We start from the raw sequence: 20,378 nt of genomic DNA, 5'->3' as shown, positions 1-20,378 counted from the left end.
TTGCTTTGATTACAAGTGTCTTGAGAACAAGAATGAGGAAGAAGAAAGCGATCCAAGAACAAGAGCTCAAAGAACACGAGCAAAACTTTCTCTCTAGCCAAAGCAGCCGCTAGAGGCGCAACAGACAGTGAACAGTAGCTGTCCGGTGTGGCACCAGACTGTCTAGAGCCACATGAAGACAAAGCTCCAACGGTAGAAACCGTCGGAACCCTAACGGTTGGGTGACGTGGCTGGCGCACCAGACTATCCGGTGCGCCCATCGACAGCAGCCTGCCCCAACGGTTGAATTGATGGTTGAGGGCTATAAATACCCCCCAACCATCTCCACTCCAACCATCCAAGCATTCACTACTCCTCATTCAATACAAGAGCAAACTACAACACTCCAAGACACAAATCAAAGCCTCCGATCCAATCAAAGTCCACAATTAAACTGTAGTATTTTAGGACTTGTGAGAAGATCATCTTGTGTTCTTTGTTGCTCTTGTTGCTTGGTTGGCTTTCTTCTTTCTCTCATTCTTACTCTCAAAGCCTTGTAAGCGAAGCAAGAGACACCAATTGTGTGGTGGTCCTTGCGGGGTATAAGTGACCTGAGAAATCAAGGAAGAAAGCTCACTCGGTCTAAGTGACCGTTTGAGAGAGGGAAAGGGTTGAAAGAGACCCGGTCTTTGTGACCACCTCAACGGGGACTAGGTTCTTTGGAACCGAACCTTGGTAGAACAAAACACTGTGTCATCCGCTTTATTTCTTGGTTGATTTGTTTTCTCCCTCTCTCCCGGACTTGGCTTTTATTCTAACGCTAACCTCGGCTTGTAGTGTGCTTAAAGTTTGTAAATTTCAGATTCTGACTATCCACCCCCCTCTAGGTGACTTTCAGTTATAGTATGGATTTGACAATTACTGTTTTGTTTTCCAAAATGTTTTGAAAAATGGTTTTAAAAGGTTCGACGGTTGAGCTGTGAGTTATGATGGATGAGAAATCCAGTAACGGTTTTTGAAAAAAAACGAGTGGGAAACTACCAAGATAAGTGAATGGTTTAGTCCAGGTATTTTTGGTTCTATTTTAAAAAATTTCCTGTTCCCTTGGGAGAGGATGCACTTTGAAAATGATAAAATGTTTTACAAAATAGCCCTGCATCAAAAACTACCTTTTCTACAAAATACCCTAAGCTCCACATACTCCATGCATTATATCTGATTTCCCCATTCCGTGGGTGAAGGTGGGCTGATGGGTACGTAAGTACTCACTCTTGCTTATTTGTTGTTTTCAGAGGAGGAGATCGTTGATCGGGTAAAAGTTACGCATGTTTCCCAACCATGCTTGTGGTTGTTGGACCGCTTATTTGCTTAGTTACGTATATTGGGCTGCTTCAGCCCCACTCTAATGATATGTCCCGAGTTGCGGACCAACTCTTAAAGTTGATCGCCACCTGTATAAGTTTATCTCATTTAAGCAGATCTAGAACCATTTGATGTATAAATGCGGATAGTAGCTTCCTGGGACTAGTATATGTATCACATTTTAATACAAGAGGATTGGGACGCTTCACCACGTGAGGGCCAAGCTTCTTAGTCGAGTAACTCCGTAAAGAGTCATGAGTCTTCTCCACACGCAAGTGGTGCTCCGTTTCTAACCTCCTCTCGGATGCTCCCCACCGTCTTCATTATTGAGCTTCTGATTGAAACACCACGTGCCTCGTTCCCTCTTGACACAAAGACACTACTCATCCTTGGGCGACCATTTTTTTAGTACTGCCTGTTGGGGGCCTTCGTCTTCCGAAGGTCCTCAAAAACATAATTAACAATGTTTCCAAGTGAAATATATGTATAGGAACCTTTGGACTTGGAACGAAGCTATCCACAATATGGAAAGCATGATCGGGACGAAGGTCGAATCAATTCCGAAGCTATGCGCAAGGAAGCTTCGGCTCAGTAGCAGAAAAAGGAACCGACTTAAAGAGGAAAAGGCTATTTAGTCCTCGATAGATTGTCCTTAAGTCAATTGTAAACATGAAGGGCATGAATGTAATTTTATACAGGCTGCGCTCTGTGCCTATAAATAGATGAACAGTACCCTCGTACCGTTCACGCTGACTTGTATTCGCTCGTGTGTCACGCTTGGACTTTTGCCTTCAATCGAGTCGAAGGTACAAATGTAATTCAATGTTGTTCTTGTCCATCCATGATGAGATAATAAAGTTATATTGGTGATGTCATATGATTGTTCGTCTTATCTTCCATATTTCATATGTTGCCTCTTTTATTAACATATATTGTGATGATGAAGGTACTTCCCTCATGACCTTCGTCTGAAGATCATTATATCCTAAGAGAGATAATGCTTCGAAGGACGAAGGGCATTAACCTTTAACATTCTGTGTTGCCTTGTTCTTAACTCATAGCATTTGAGAACAAGTCTCCAACATTGGTGCCCACCTCCGGTGTACTCACTTCCAAAATCTTCGGCAAAGCATCAACCTTCGTCATGCCACCGAAGAAGATAATAGCGCCAGGGGCTGCACTACAGCCACTGGACACAAACGAGGAGACTCTTTCTCTCCGAGAGGCCAGAAGCCAAAAGAGAAAGGCCGCCAGTCCAACACTTCAGGAGGAGGAGTTGGACCAGGAGATCAGGGACCTAGAAATCTTTCACCAGCAGGTGCAAAGGAAAAAAGAGAAGATGGCTCGGCTGGCCGACCTTCAGAAGAAGATCGATGAAGCTACTGAGGAAGTGTGTCATCTTACTCAAGATGATCATGATTGAAGGCCCCCAACACAGGGAGCTTCGTCAAGAAGGCTCATTCAACGAAGATGAATGGTACGATGATTTTAATCATGGTACCTTTACTTTTGATGATGCTTCTCCCCTTGCAGCAGAATTACAGGCTATCCCATGGCCACAATCCTACAAGCCACCTTAGCTACCCATGTACGATGGGCACTCGGACCCAAAGCAATTCTTGATGAGCTATGAGGCAACAATATCCTTGTATGGAGGCAACGCAGCTGTCATGGCAAAGTCCTTTGTCATGGCAATCCGAAACGTGGCCCAGACATGGTACTCTTCTCTCCGGCTAGGGACAATCATAGCAGAAGCTCAAGGACATGCTGGTTACCAGTTTTCAAGGCTTTCAGACGAAGCCAGTCATAGCTCAGGCCTTGTTCCAGTGCACACAAGACCATGAGGATACCTTCAGGCGTATGTCCGAAGGTTCTTGCGACTGAGAGCACAAGCGCCCACAGTGCCTAATGAAATCGTCATTGAGGCCATGATCAAGGGTCTTTGGTCAGGACCTACGACCCAATACTTCGCCAGGAAACCCCCCCAGACTCTGGAGAAGCTGTTTTAGAAAATGGATGAGTACATCTGAGCTGATAACAACTTCCGACAAAGAAGGGAGGAAGCTTATAGATTTTCTGAGATGACTAGGGGCTTCGGAGGGAGAATCCACCCTAGGCATGTCAGATCAATCCACAGCTCCAGTCAAAATGATGACAAAGTAAGCCAGCTTCAGAGGCCACAACACACATCACAGTCTTCGGGACAGCAGCAAAGCTCCTTCAGGCCACCAGCTCCAAGGGGCAGAGGCGGCAGGGGCTTCGGAGGAAGACATGGGGATCAGCCTAGGAAAATCTATTGCTTATTCTATGGAGAGGACAAGGGCCATACTACAAGAACGTGCCAGATCACTATTCTGAAGCAAAAAGAGATTGCCGAAGCAGAAGCTCGGCAGAATCAGCCGAAGCAGGTTTTACATACTACTTCGTGCCACTCTCCTTACATACCAGAATAAGTGGGCAACCAACCTGCTGCTTCTGTTGCTTCGGCAAGCCATTCACAAGCTTCTTGGCCTCAGCTCCCACCGCCACCACCACTGCAGCCTACCTATTCCAGAAGCTAGCAACCAGAAGGGCGTCAGCATTCCCAACAACAACGTGACTTCAGGGAGGAGTCTGAAGCTCGTACAGTCAATAGTACTGTACCAGAATCAAAACACATATACTGAGCAATATCCTGCTTCTGAAATACTTTTACCTTCTAGGCTATTTTACTTTTTGAATAAGGAACAAACAATGAAAACTTAGTTTTAATTTCTTGTAATGATTCTGCTTCTATCAGAATGAAATATATCTTCTTCATAGATTTACGAAGCTCAAAAGTCATTCCTAAGGGAATGCAGAGCCAACATAAACGAAGCTACAAAAAGCCGTTCCTTAGGGAGCATAGTGTAAGTTTCGTGCTCAAAAGTCGTTCCTAAGGGAATGTAGAGCCAAATTTGATGAAACTACAAAAAGCCGTTCCTAAGGGAGCGCAGCGTAAGTTTTCTTCTCAAAAGTCGTTCCAAAGGGAATGCAGAGCCAAATACCGCCGAAATATAAGGCGAAGAAGTTCAAAAGTCGTTCCTAAGGGGATGCAAAATTTATACCGCCGAAATAGAAGGCAAAGAAGTTCAAAAGACGCTTCTAAGGGGATGCAGAAATTATATCACCGAAACAGAAGGTGAAAGAGCTCAAAAGTCGTTCCTAAGGGGATGCAGAGCTTGTGTGTTCCAGTGTGGGCGTGTGGGTGTGTGTCTTCGACATCTTCATCATTTTGCATCACATCATCACATCATTTCGCATAACATCACATCATACATCATATTGCATCAATGACACAAGAATCGAATACGGAGCTGATCTTCGGCAAATGCTTCGTCAAAGTGAAAATGTGCTAAGGCATGAAGTAAGCTTCGGGAAATACAGTCTTATCATCCTTGTCACAAGAAGGGATCTCTTTCTTTACGAAGCATGAAAAGAAGGGAAGGTGTTTTTTTCGCCGAAGGCTCAAAAATGGTATGTATGTAAGTTTCATGCATCGCAAAGAAATAAATTACAATAATTTACATATTCGATTCAAAGTTACATACATCAAATATTATAGTCTTGTTACAATAGAAGCTTGATGTTCATTCTATTGTCTCATACATCGACCATTTCAAAATATTTTTACAATGAGGTTATTCTTCTCTGAGAACTTTTTTCGCAACTTTGTTTAAAAGTTTGTTGACAACTTCGTCAATAATGGAATCTGCCATATTTATAATGTCCAGCACTTCCTTCATTTCTGGATCAGCTAGGGGATCGTATGGTTCCGGCGGCGGAGATAGTTAAGCTGAAGTAGGTAAAATTAATTAGTCTGAAGCCACAAAACAAATACCGAAGCTAAAAACCAAAAAATAATACCTATACGCCTTTCACGTTCTGCAGCCTCTTCAGCTCGTTTTGCTTCTTCTCGAGCGTCATGGGTGTCTTTTTCACTCTTTTTTATAATCTCATGGGCCAGTTCTCGGCCACCATTCACCCACACATCATTATAAAAGTTCCCGCCCATTAAAGTTGCTTTAGCTGATGGATCCTTCGTATAATCTACGGAGAAGGCAGCTTCGGCCTGGGCTATGGCTTTAATGTGATCACATCCGGCCTTCTCCAAGATGGCTGAAATTCCCCACGCACCGAAAAACGTGCAGACATCCCCGCGATCACTCAAAATTTCTTCGAAGGCTTCGACTTCTCCACTTATCCATTCAACGATGCCCTCGGGGTCGCCTCGTATGAAGTTTTCTTCAGCAGAGTAGGCACCCACTTTGGCGAAGCTAGTTTTCAATTTCTTCACACAATCCGAGGATTTCTCGAAGCACCTTTCCTTGGATTCGCGAAGTTCTTCGATATTTTTCTCTAGATAATTTTTCCAGTACTCGCTGATCTCTCGGTTAGCCTGTGCGAGCGCGCAATTTTCTTTAGCTTCGGCCAGCTATCTCCGAAGATCTTCAATTTCGGTTTTCTTGGCTTCGGCCTGAGCTTTATAATTAGCTTCGTCTTCTTTTACTTTGTTTACCAATGAAATCAAAATTTTATCTTTCTCTATACCATTGTTTCTTAGTTCAATCACCTCGGACCGAAGGTTGTTAAGAGCCATTATACAGCTCTCATCTTTAGTATTCTTTTGTGCCCTCAAGGCATTACTAAGAATCAAGCCCTGTAAAAAAGAAGAAAGAATTGAGTATGACAATGAAATACTTTGTTTCCAACTTAAAAGTTAACTTTTATACCTTTATACTTTTGTATGCTAGGCTGTCAGCAAGATCATCCTTCGACAAAATCGAAAGGCCATCTTCCAGCTTCGGGAATCCCATACTCTTAGCTATCTCCCGGCAAACGGATATTTCTTTGTTGTCCGGGAGACAATATAAGAAGTCGTCATCATTAGTGTAGTTAAACACTAAAGCTCCTTTCAATATTTCAATTTTCGCGCATAGTGTCTGGCTTCCAAAACTTCTTCTTCGGACAACTTTTTCCCCGAAGCATGACGATAAATATAATTAGCATCCTCGACCGCGGCTTTAGGGGCAGGAGATTTTGCCTTCTCTGTTGTGTCTTGCCATCCTGTCATGACAGCATCCGAAGTTTGCTGATCAACTTCGTCTTCAGGTGTGATAGCCTTCATCTCACTAGGCATTGAGGGCCCAGCTTCGGCTTCTGCTTGCCCAGCTTCGGCTTCGGCTTGCGCTTTGGCAGCTTCAGCAATTTTCTTTGAAGGAGCAGGGCTCAAGGCCTTTGTAGTCTCCAGCACAGCATCCAGCATGTTGGCCATCCTCCTCCACTTGGGAGTCGCGGCAGAAGCCTTTTGCACCTTCAGCAGTTTTGCCTCTGTTGGAGGGCTCAGAATTTCTGGTATTTTCATTATTTCTTCAACCTTTGGCTCTTCAGCCTTATCAACCTTAGCTTCGACTGGCTCGACTATAGGCGTCTTCGGCATTACAGTTGGTTCTTCAACGCTCTGTGCAATAGGAGCAGCTTGTCTTGCTTCGGCAGTCGAAGAGGCTCCTTCGACAAATTCAGGCACCACGGCTGGTTCAATATAACGCGGTCGGTGGGTCAGAACCTTCACCTTTTTGCCCTTCGACACAACTGTGGTGGCCGAAGTGGCAGTCTTCCTCTTTTTTCCTTGCCCTCGCAGCGGGTAGCGATAATCAGGGTATTTGAAGCCAATTGCATCAAAGACCTTGTTCAGTCTTTTCTTCCCCCGGCCCTCGAAGGCTGCGGACAAAGCATTATCTTTAGCCTTGGAGTAAGCTCCAAGTAGCTCATCACTAGTAGCTTCGATACACTTCAGCCAGTCGTCGTCTGGCTCATCAAACTTCTCCCTAAATCTGAAGGTATACTTCAGTCGGACCAGACCACCATCACTAGAATCGTCGGTGGTCTCCTTTGGCATATCCCAGCTTTCCACAAGTGGCCATACCCTGAAGGATATATGCTCTTGAATCAAATCCCTTGTGCCAATAAAGGCACAAACAGTGCTAAAAGCCCTCTGACATGCTTCAACAGCGTCATCAATTTCCACCTTCGGCCTTCGGAGGCCGAAGCGAGACCAGATGGGGCGCTGGATGATTTCTTTGATGTCTTCCCTTGCCTTTAAATCATTTTTAACGTAAAACCACTCCTCCATCCAGGCCCCGGGCCATCTTTTCCGGAATGTTGGCACTGGGTGGCTTGCATTGGGGCGAGCAATAAATCCATAACAACCGAAGTTGTTGTGGTACTGTGCTTTGCCAGTAGCCTTCGTCTCATATAAAAGCTCGTGCATACTACAGAAGCACTTCGCGCTTGGCTCTAGCCCCTGACTCCTTACAGCCCAGACAAAAATCCCCATCCTCATTATAGCTTCGGGGGTGATCTGATGAAGGAAGATCTGGTATATCTTCAGCACTTCAACCACAAACTTGCTTAAAGGGAACCGAACACCAGCCTTAAAAAAGCTTCGATAGATAACAACTTCATTTTCCTTAGGGGCAGGAACAATGTTGTCTCCGCCAACTCTCATGATAGACATGTCACGAAAGTACCTTCCTCTCATGTTGTCAAGATGACTCTGTTTAATAGTCGATTTTCCGAAGACAGCATGGCTTGGTCGCCAGGGCCGATCTTCAGAATCTTCATCCCCACTTTCCACATCATAACTATCACTGTCATCAGTATCTTCAGACAAACTTTCCAGTATCTCTTTAGTAATCTTCTCTGTGTTTGTTTTTGACATAGACTCAATAAACCTGGCGATAAAAGGATCTGCGGCTTTCTTTTCTTCAAACAACTTCGTTTCCTCAGTTAGCTTTGTCTCCGCAGTCATCTTCTTTTGCTCAGTCATCTTTTCCCCAGACATGGTGAAAACACGTCTTTAAACCGAAGCTCGAAAAGCTCGAGAATCAGGCAAGAGCTAGTGAACAAGAGCTAAAAAATTTGACACAATAACACAAATGGCAGAAATGGCGTGCCAAATGCTGCCGGTGTGGGTTCATGTTTATACGCCCAGTGCGTTGCAACTTGAAGGGCCCCGTCTGTCATTGACTGTTGCTATTCTAGCAAAGGGAAGGTGTTTTTTCGGACCTTCGGCTTAAGGCCTTCGTTCACATCGCAGTCTAAATTCGTTATTATAACAAATTAATACTGCGAGGGGCTACTGTTGGGGGCCTTCGTCTTCCGAAGGTCCTCAAAAACATAATTAACAATGTTTTCCAAGTGAAATATAAGTACAGGAACCTTCGGACTTGGAACGAAGCTATCCACAATATGGAAAGCATGATCGGGACGAAGGTCGAATCAATTCCGAAGCTATGCGCAAGGAAGCTTTGGCTCAGTAGCAGAAAAAGGAACCGACTTAAAGAGGAAAAGGCTATTTAGTCCTCGATAGATTGTGCTTAAGTCAATTGTAAACATGAATGTAATTTTATACAGGCTGCGCCTGTGCCTATAAATAGATGAACAGTACCCCCGTACTGTTCACGCTGACTTGTATTCGCTCATGCGTCACGCTTGGACTTTTGCCTTCTATCGAGCCGAAGGTACAAATGTAATTCAATGTTGTTCTTGTCCATCCACGATGAGATAATAAAGTTATATTGGTGATGTCATATGATTGTTCGTCTTATCTTCCATATTTCATATGTTGCCTCTTTTGTTAACATATATTGTGATGATGAAGGTACTTCCTTCATGACCTTCGTCTGAAGATCATTAAATCCTAAGGGAGATAATGCTTCGAAGGACGAATGGCATTAACCTTTAACATTTTGTGTTGCCTTGTTCTTAACTCATAGCATTTGAGAACAAGTCTCCAACACTGTCAATGCAAGCATTGATGTTGGGGTTGGCTTAGTCCAACTCTATATCAATGGCAAGGAGGAGTCTTTCGCCATTAGACCCAAAGTCGAACAATGCAACCAATTGAGCACCTTTCATTCCAAAGCTCCTCAAAGCACTCCAACGCTTAAGGTCGACTTGACACTAGTGATGTCGTATATAGTTAGCCTCAAAACCTTAATGATAAAGTTGAAGCTCACATAGATTGCCATCGAACAAAGGGTGAAGGCATCAAGCCGTAAGGCGAGGTCATAGAAGAAGAGAGCCTAGATAGCATCTTCTACCTTAGAAGCACGAGGTAAAGCTCCTGACTGAGTTGACACCAAGTCCATGAAAACATCTCAAGTTTGTCGTGTGAAGACTGCAACCCTGAAAGGAACACAGATGCCTAAGAGGGGAGGGGTTGAATTAGGGCTTCTATTTTCTTACTCTAAACTAGGCCAATAATAATTCTCCTAAACAAAACCTACACAAGTAGCTAAACAAGAATGTGGACTACGATTTTGTCTAAGTGTTGCTATCTTTACCACAAGATGAGTTATGTAACCTGAGTTCCAATTCTACCAACTAGCCTATATTCTAAACTAAGAATGGTAAAGATTGTGACTTAAGTAAACAATAAATGTAGAAGCTTAAAGGGAAAGGTAGAGATGCAAACACCCATCAATGCGCTGTTATTTTTACCGAGTTATCTAGAACCACCCAAGTTTCTAACTAATCCTCGTTGATGTCCCTACGCAAAGGGAAGCCCACACGAGGGCCAACACTCGGTCGAACAACTCCGTAGAGAGTCGTGTGCCTTCTCCACATGCAAGTGGTGGTCCGCTTTTGGCCTCCGCTCGGACGCTCCCTACCACCTTCACTATCGAGCTTCTAACTGAAACACTATGGGCCTCGTTCCCTCCCGTACACGATGGTGGCCACACCACAAACTCGATTGGTGTGGTCTCACAAGATTGTCGCCCCACTCGATATAAGTACAATGACTCGTGTAAGATCCGAGGGGTTGTGTCACTTTTCTAGCCTCACTCAATCTATTAGGAACAACCTAGAGCGAGCACCATATCGCTCTAACTAACCTAAGCACTTCGCAAAGCACCTACGCTAATCACCAAGTGATTTTATTAAGCACTTGGGTGTTTGGAGCAATGGAGATGTGTCTCACTTCACTTGGTATGTTACCTGGGCTCCCACACCTTCAAATGCCGGGTAGGAGGGGTATATATAGTGCCCCACTCCAAATATAGACGTTGGAGAAAGCAGACTTCTTTGCGTCGCACTGGACTAGTCTGATGTGCCACCGGACCGAGATCTGGTGTCCTCCACGTCAGATAGCCATTGGTCTTCTAGCAGATGCTCTGCGCTGTCGTAGGGGTCCGGTGCAACGTACCCAAGGTCTGGTGATCATGTGACCGTTGAACTAGCTGTTGCTGACCATTGGGCGAGGTCGGGTGCGCCAGCTGGCTTGTAACACCTCTAGTGTTATGTGAACTAAAATTGGACATGTCATCATATGCATTGCAAGCATTTTGAATGTTTAACTCTAGAATGCATCAACTAGGGCAATGCTAATCTAAGTTCAATGTGCTTGTAGGTTAAAGTGCGTTTAAAGTTCAAAACTTTTGTTTGATTTTCAAATTGGAATTATCAACATCCAAAATGATAGGGATTTGGCTATAGACCTTAAATATTAAAGGTAGGTCTTGTCATATAGATAACTTTTACTTTGAGTGTTATTCAAGTACTCTTGTTTAATATAGAAATTTAGCTCACATTTGAATCAACAAATTTGCCCGGAATTCAAATTTCAAAATCTAGAAGGAATTTGGGTGTGGTTCAAATATCAAAGTTGTATATCTTGATAATTTGAACAGCTTTTATTTTTAAAGATTTTCATGTTCTTATGTAAATTTGAAAGTAATTTTAAAAATTCAGATTGGGGGTGTGTATTGTACCATCATGGGGATGCAGTTAACTGAAATGCGTAATTCAGTGATTTTGTTCAATTTTTGGAGCTTTCTATCTCTTAATCCATCGCGTTTTAACTAGTGATCTTTATAACAAAGTGTTTAGAGCTATACTTAGTGCACAATTTCTATTAGGGACGATTCCTTTATCATAACTGGAAATTGAGAGATAAATTGAGTCCAAAACTCGGGCTCAGGCACTGCACAAGGCCGCACCTCTCTGCCTGTTACATGCCACCGACCAAGCTATCTCCATCCACCGTTCGTCCAAGTTTAGACAAGCAGCTGATTCTTTAGTACACGTCCGCAGTGGAGGTCTCGAGCTTCAGGAAGCGATTGTGCCACGCAAGGATTACCTAAGACACCACGATGCCCTTCTCGGTTTTTCCATCTTCGCCGTCGGCGTCCTCAGTCTTTGGCCGAATTGGTCACACCTCTCGTTGCTTTCTGTTAGAAAGCAATACATAGAAGGCTATCACCTTGTATAGAAACCCATTACCAGGATATCAATCCTCTAGTTTCTTGCCTGCCTACCTAGATCCTATTTCTATAAACTGGGCTAGTGCTTGGCTATATATTATAATGCCCTCATTGATATTAATCAAATCAGTACATTACCCATTTCCTGTACGTCTTCATGGTATCATAGAAGGTCGCGTTCCTCCCTTGACCCACCCTTCTGCACCCCATCTTCCCACCATGGCCACCGATGCTTCCGATGCTGATGCCGCTGCCTGACGTGCTACCGATGCTCGTCGTGCCGCTGACGACCACCGCGCCGCTGAGGAGCGCCATCTCCAGCAGGAAGTTGTCGACACCGCCCATCGTCGCTCCGCTGAGACGGCTGCCGCCCTCCAGGCCCGCGCGACCGCCGTGGCTACCGAATGACGTCGCCTTGCGACGACGTTACGCGTCACGAGCAGGCCCTTGCTGCTGCTCGCCAGTGTCTCCAGTCCGCCGACACCACCACCCACGGCGAGATTGAGGACACCGTCGACGTTGACACACCAGCAGGCAGAACCCGTGACGACCCTATGGCTGCTCTCCACACTCAGGCCCTCGGCATCCTCCACATCCGCAGCCTCGTTCCGGTCGTCCTCGACCTCGCGACGCCGTCCTTCTCCAAGTGGCATCGCCTCATCCTCCTCGTCCTCAGCAAGTATGCACTCGCCGATCACGTCCTGTGTGACGCCACCTTCCCTGACGTCGCCCACTGTGTCCAGATGGAACTTCATGTTCTCTCCTGGCTCTACGGATCCATCTCGCCCGAACTTTTCGACATCGTCACCATCGTCGAACCCACCGTGCGCGGAACCTGACTCGCCCTCGAGGAGCAGTTCGTGGGCAACCGGGAGACCCGCATCGTCCTCGTCGACACCGAGTTCCGCACCCTATGCCAAGGTGCTCTCTCCGTCTCGAACTACTGCAGAAAGATGAAGACCCTTGCCGACTCGTTGGTCGAACTTGGTGAGCCAATCTCCGATCGGCTGCTCACCATCAACCTCCTACGCGGCCTCAACGACAGGTTCACTCACCTACGCTCGTACCTGAAGCGGCAGCGCCCCTTCCCGTCATTCGTCGAGGTTCGCTCCGAACTCCTTCTGGAAGAGCTCTCCATGGGCGCGTCGACGGCTCCCTTCGCTCTCGTCGCCTCTGCACCGGTGTCGGCTCCCATCCCTGCCACCGCGCTCGTCTCGGGTCCGCCTCCTCAAGCTCCTGGCAACTCCGGCCGCCGTCGGCGGCGTGGGAAACCCTCTGGCGGCGCCCGTGGTCAACACACGGCCACCCAGGGTGGCTGGCCCAGCGTGTACAACCCCTAGACCGGAACCATTCAAATGTGGCCCAGTCCGGCCCAGGGGAATCGGCCTCCTCGCTCCTCCCCCCACCAGGCTCCTCAAGCCCTTGTGGGTGGGCCTTCAGGCGCTATTGGGCCCATGCCCCCTGCTCCGACCACTTGGGCCCCAGTCGCGTGGCCCACTCCTGGCACAGACTTGGCCCACTCCTAGCACGCAGACTTGGCCCACTCCCACCTGGGCTGCTACCCCAGGCACTCCATGGGCTGGCCAACAGTCTCCCACTCCCGAACAGACCACATTTGGCCCTCTCGGTCCCTAAGATCAGCACACTCTCACAGGCGCCTTCAACACCATGACGCTCACTCCCCCAACAGGTGATTGGTACATGGATTCTGGCGCAACTGCTCACATGGCCTCCACCTCTGGTATTTTGTCCCACTGCCATCCTCCTACCTCTTCTACTCCTATTATTGTTGGTAATGGGACCACCTTGCCCATTACCTCCATGGGATCGACTCAAGTCGGACCTCTCCACCTAAATAATGTTCTTGTTTCCCCCTCTATCATAAAAAATCTTGTGTCTGTTCGTCAATTCACCATCGACAATAATTGCTCTGTCGAATTTGACCCCGCTGGCATTTCTGTGAAGGATCTCAGGACACAGAGCGTAATCACCAGGTGCAATAGCTCAGGCGACCTGTACCCGCTCTCCGCTCCATTGTCTTCCACTGCTACCCCAAGTGTCCTCCTCGCCAGTGCCCTCTCCCAGCTATGGCATCGCCGCCTCGGTCACATCGGCCGCGACGCTCTTCATCACTTAGCTAGTTTGTCTTACATTACTTGTAATAATGACACGCATGCCATTTGTCACGCATGTCAACTCGGTCGTCATGTGTGCCTTCCTTTCTCTACTTCCTAGTCTCGTGCTCTACACAATTTTGACCTTGTGCACTGCGATCTTTGGACCTCACCAATTCCTAGTGTTTCCGGTTATAAATACTATCTCGTCATTCTTGATGACTGCTCCCACTACTTGTGGACATTCCCCCTACGCCTCAAATCCGACACGTTTCCCACCATTGCCCACTTCTTCTCCTTTGTCGCCACGCAATTTGGCACTACCATTAAAAACTTCCAATGTGACAACAGTTGTGAGTTCGACAATTCCCACACTCGAACCTTCTTTCTTTCACATGGTGTCCACCTTCGGATGTCGTGTCCCTACACCTCCCAACAAAATGGTCGCGCTGAACGTGTCCTACCGCCTACGCACCATCAACAACATAGTTCATTCCTTACTCTTTCAAGCCAACCTCTAAAAGGGAAATAGGCTTACACCTTTCCCTAATTGATTTTGGTGGTTGAATTGCCCAACACAAATAATTAGACTAACTAGTTTGCTCTAGATTATAAGTTCTACAGGTGCCAAAGGTTCACAACAAACCAATAAAAGACCAAGAAATGGTTCAAATAAAATGAGCAAAAGACTATCGAAGTGTGCCCTGGTCTGGCGCACCGGACTGTCCGGTGTGCCACTGGACAGTGTCCGGTGCACCAGGGAACCCGACTCCGAACTTGCCACCTTCGGGAATTCTGGGAGCCGCTCCGCTATAATTCACCGGACTGTCCGGTGTGCCAGCGGAGTAACGGCTCCACAGCACCAACGGTCGTCTGCAACGGTACAGTAAAAGTGAAAAGTGCGCGCTTGCGCGCGCAGAAGTCAGAGCAGCGCCAGAAGGCGCACCACACAGTGAATAGTGACTGTCCGGTGCACCACCGGACTGTCCGGTGGCCCAAAAGTCAGAAGCTCCAACGGTCAAACCCTAACGGTCGGGTGACGTGGCTGGCGCACCGGACAGTGTCCAGTGGCGCACCGGACTGTCCGGTGCGCCATGCGACAGCAGCCTTCACCAACGACTATTTTGGTGATTGGGGTTATAAATACCCCCAACCACCCACCATTCATTGCATCCAAGTTTTCAGCCTTCAAACCCCATACAAGAGCTCTAGACTTCATTCAAAGACACAATCAAGGAGATCAAATCTTCTCCCAAGTCCGGAATCACTCCAACCAAATTAGTGACTAGAGAGAGAGATATTTGTGTTCATTTGAGCTCTTGCGCTTGGATTGCTTTTCCTCTTCCTTCTTTCTTGTGTTCAACTCACTTGTAATCAAAACAAGATACACCAAGTTGTGGTGGTCCTTGTAGTGGACTTAGTGTCCCATTTGATTGAAGAGAAAGGCTCACTCGGTCTAGGTGACCGTTTGAGAGAGGGAAAGGGTTGAAAGAGACCCAGTCTTTGTGACCACCTCAACGGGGAGTAGGTTTGCAAGAACCGAACCTCGGTAAAATAAATCACCGTGTTGTCCGCCTTATTTGATTGTGATTTGTTTTTTGCCCTCTCTTTTGGACTCGTTTATATTTCTAACTCTAACCCCGGCTTGTAGTGTGTGCTAAGTTTGTAATTTTCAGATTTGCCTATTCACCCCCCTCTAGGCGACTTTCAATTGGTATCAGAGCCCGGTGCTTCATTAGAGCCTAACCGCTCGAAGTGATGTCGGGAGATCACGCCAAGAAGGAGATGGTGATCGGCGGGAACAAGCCTACAAGCCCCGCCAAGGCCACAAGCCACGGGAAGGCTCCATCAAAGGAGTCCGGCAACAAAAAGAAGAAGGGATCCCCTTCACGCATTAGGACGCACAAGAGTGGTGAGAAGAAGAAAATGAAGAAAGTGGTCTACTACGAGACCGACTCTTCATCGCCCTCTACATCAGGATCCGACGCCGCGTCCATCACTTCTAAGCGCCAAGAGCGCAAGAAGTATAGTAAGATCCCCCTACGCTACCCTCGCATTCCTAGACATACTCCATTACTTTCGGTCCCATTAGGCAAACCACCGACGTTTGACGGTGAAGATTATTCTAGGTGGAGTGATATGATGAGATATCACCTAACCTCACTCCACAAAAGCATATGGGATGTTGTTGAGTTTGGAGTACAGGTACCAACCGTAGGGGATGAAGATTATGATGAGGACGAGGTGGCCCAAATCGAGCACTTCAACTCTCAAGCAACTACTATACTCCTCACCTCTCTAAGTCGAGAGGAGTATAATAAGGTGCAAGGGTTGAAGAGCGCAAAAGAGATTTGGGACGTGCTCAAGATCGTGCACGAAGGAGACGAGGTGACCAAGATCACCAAGAGGGAAACGATCGAGAGGGAGCTCAGTCGCTTCATGCTTCACCAAGGGGAGGAGCCACAAACAATGTACAACCAGCTCAAGACTTTGATGAACCAAGTGCGCAACCTCGGGAGCACAAAATGGGATGACCATGAGATGGTCAAGGTTATTCTTAGATCACTCGTATTTCTTAACCCTACTCAAGTACAATTAATTCGTGGTGATCCAAGATATAAACTAATGTCTCCCGAGGAAGTGATAGGAAAATTTGTGAGCTTTGAATTGATGATCAAAGGCTCCAAGAAAATCATCGAGCAAGGCGCCCCCTCCACACCCGAAGTGCAACCGGTCGCATTCAAAGCAACGGAGGAGAAGAAGGAAGAATGTACATCGAGTAGGCTTCCCATCGACGCCTCGAAGCTCGACAATGAGGAAATGGCGCTCATCATCAAGAGCTTCCGCCAAATCCTCAAGCAAAGGAGGGGGAAGGATTACAAACCCCGCTCCAAGAAGGTTTGCTACAAATGTGGTAAGCCCGGCCACTTTATAGCAAAATGTCCTATTTCTAGTGACAGTGACAGGGGCGACGACAAGAAGGGAAAGAGGAGAGAAAAGAAGAAGTATTACAAAAAGAAGGGCGGTGATGCCCATGTTTGCTGGGAGTGGGACTCCGACGAGAGCTCCATCGACTCCTCCGACGAGGACGCCGCAAACATCGCCGTCAACAAGGGACTCCTCTTCCCCAACGTCGGCCACAAGTGCCTCATGGCAAAGGACGGTAAGAAGAAGAAGGTAAAATCAAAATCCTCCACTAAGTATACAACCTCTAGGGATGAGGATAATTCTAGTGATGATGAGGATAACTTGCTTACCCTTTTTGCCAATATTAATATGCAACAAAAGGAGAAATTAAATGAATTGATTAGTGCTATTCATGAGAAGGATGAACTCTTGGATAGCCAAGAGGACTTCCTTATTAAGGAAAATAAAAAGCATGTTAAGACTAAAAATGCTTATGCTCTAGAGGTAGAAAAATGTGAAAAATTAACTAGTAAGCTAAGTACTTGCCATAATGTTATTTCCAACCTTAGAGATGAAAATGCTAAATTAATAGCTAAGGTTGAGAAGTTAGACATTTGTGATGATTCAATTATTAGTCTTAGAAATGATAATGCTAGTTTGATTACTAAGATTGACAATTTGAATGCTTCGCTCTCTAGTCTTAAAATTGCAAATGAAAAATTAATTGCTAAGGCTAAAGACTTAAATGTTTGCAATGTTTCCATTTCCAATCTTAGAGATGAGAATGCTATCTTACATGCTAAGATTGTTGATTTAAATACTTGCAAACCCTCTACATCTATCGTTGAGCATGTTACTATTTGCACTAGATGTAGAGACATTAATGTTGATACTATTCAGGATCACTTAGCTTTAATTAAGAAACAAAATGATCACATAGCTCAACTTAGTGCTAAAATTGATGAGCATGACTTAGAAAATGAAAATTTTAAATTTGCTAGAAGCATGCTCTATAGTGGGAGACGCCCTGGCATTAAGGATGGCATTGGCTTCCAACAGGGAGACAATGTCAAGCTTAATACCCCTCCTAAAAGATTGTCTAACTTTGTTAGAGCAAAGCTCCCATGGCTCAGGATAACGAGGGTTACATTTTATATCCTGTCGGTTATCCCGAGCACAAAATTAGGAGAATTCACTCTAGGAAGTCTCACTCTGGCTCTCATCATGCTTTTATGTATAAGAGTGAGGCATCTAGTTCTAGGCAATCAACCCATGCTAAATTGTCAAGGAAGAAAACTCCTATTGCATCAAATGAACCTAATATTTCATTTAAGACTTTTGATGCATCTTATGTGCTAACTAACAAATCAGGCAAAGTAGTTGCCAAATATGTTGGGGGCAAACACAAGGGGTCAAAGACTTGTGTTTGGGTACCTAAGGTGCTTGTTTCTAATGTGAAAGGACCCAAGACCGTTTGGGTACCTAAGAACAAGGCCTAAACTTGTTTTGTAGGTTTATGCATCCGGGGGCACAAGTTGGATCATCGATAGCGGGTGCACAAACCACATGACAGGGGAGAAGAAGATGTTCTCCTCCTACGAGAAAAACCATGATCCCCAAATAGCTATCACATTTGGGGATGAAAATTAAGGTTTGGTCAAAGGTCTTGGTAAAATTGCTATATCTCCTGACCATTCTATTTCCAATGTTTTTCTTGTAGATTCTTTAGATTACAATTTGCTTTCTGTTTCTCAATTATGTAAAATGGGCTACAACTGTCTTTTTACAGATATAAGTGTTACTGTCTTTAGAAGAAGTGATGATTCAGTAGTGAAAGGGAATTAGGCTTACACCTTTTTCCTAATTGATTTTGGTGGTTGAATTGCCCAACACAAATAATTGGACTAACTAGTTTGCTCTAGTCTATAAGTTTTACAGGTGCCAAAGGTTAACTATAAGCCAATAAAAAGACCAAGAAAAGGGTTCAAACAAAGAGAGCCAAAGACATCCCAAAAGGCACCCTGGTCTGGCGCACCGGACTGTCCGGTGTGCCACCGGACAGTGTCCGGTGCACCAGGGCACTCGACGCTGAACTTGCCACCTTCGGGAAAATGGGAGGCCGCTCCGCTATAATTCACCGGACTGTCCGGTGTGCCAGCGGAGCAACGGCTACTTCGCGCGCAATGGTCGACTGCAACGCATTTAATGCGCGCCTGCGCGCGCAGAGGACAGAGCACGTGCAGTTGGCGCACCGGACAGTCTACAGGACCTGTCCGGTGCACCACCGGACAGCCCAGAGGCCCCACCTGTCAGAGCTCCAACGGTCGAACCCCAACGGCCTGCTGACGTGGCTGGCGCACCGGACAGTGTCCGGTGGCGCACCGGACTGTCCGGTGCGCCATGTGACAGCAGCCTTCCAACGGCCATATTTTGGTGGTTGGGGCTATAAATACCCCAACCACCCCACATTCAATTGTATCCAAGTTTTCCACCCCCAACACATTACAAGAGCTATAGCATTCAATTCTAGACACAACCAAAGAGATCAAATCCTCTCCCAAGTCCGGAATCACTCCAAATCAAATAGTGACTAGAGAGAGTGACATTTGTGTTCACTTGAGCTCTTGCGCTTGGATTGCTTCTTTTCTTTCTCATTCTTCTTGTGATCAACTCAATTGTAACCGAGGCAAGAGACACCAATTGTGTGGTGGTCCTTGCGGGAACTTTGTGTTCCGTTTGATTGAGAAGAGAAGCTCACTCGGTCTAAGTGACCGTTTGATAGAGGGAAAGGGTTGAAAGAGACCCAGTCTTTGTGACCACCTCAACGGGGAGTAGGTTTGCAAGAACCGAACCTCGGTAAAACAAATCCTTGTGTCTCACGCTTTATTTGCTCACGATTTGTTTTGCGCCCTCTCTCTCGGACTCGTTTATATTTCTAACGCTAACCCAGCTTGTAGTTGTGCTTAAGTTTATAAATTTCAGATTCGCCCTATTCACCCCCCTCTAGGCAACTTTCAATTGGTATCAGAGCCTGGTGCTTCATTAGAGCCTAACCGCTCGAAGTGATGTCGGGAGCATCCGCCAAGAGGGAGATCGAAACCGGCGAGAAGCCCGCCACAAGCCATGGGAAGGCTCCATCCGGGGAGTCCACCAACAAGGTGAAGGGATCCCCTTCACACAACAAGTCGCGTCGGAGCGATGACAAGAAGAAGATGAGGAAGGTGGTCTACTACGAGACCGACTCTTCGTCGCCATCCACCTCCGGCTCTGACACGCCGTCCGTAACTTCTAAGCGCCATGAGCGCAAGAAGTTTAGTAAGATTCCCCTACACTACCCTCGCATTCCAAAACGTACTCCATTACTTTTCGTCCCATTAGGCAAACCACCCATGTTTGATGGTGAAGATTATAATATGTGGAGTGATAAAATGAGGCATCATCTAACCTCACTCCACACTAGCATTTGGGATGTTGTTGAGATTGGAGTACAGGTACCATCACCGGGGGATGAAGACTATGACTCGGACGAGGTCGCCCAAATCCGGCACTTCAACTCCCAAGCCACCACCATACTCCTCGCCTCTCTAAGTCGAGAGGAGTATAACAAGGTGCAAGGGTTAAAAAGCGCTAAGGAGATTTGGGACGTGCTCAAAACCGCGCACGAAGGAGATGAGGTGACCAAAATCACCAAGCGGGAGACGATCGAGGGGGAGCTCGATCGCTTCCGGCT

The sequence above is a fragment of the Zea mays genome, chromosome 8 (genome assembly GCF_902167145.1).
Source record: "Zea mays cultivar B73 chromosome 8, Zm-B73-REFERENCE-NAM-5.0, whole genome shotgun sequence".
In the NCBI taxonomy this organism is placed as follows: domain Eukaryota; kingdom Viridiplantae; phylum Streptophyta; class Magnoliopsida; order Poales; family Poaceae; genus Zea; species Zea mays.
Note: the sequence above shows the minus strand (reverse complement) of the source record.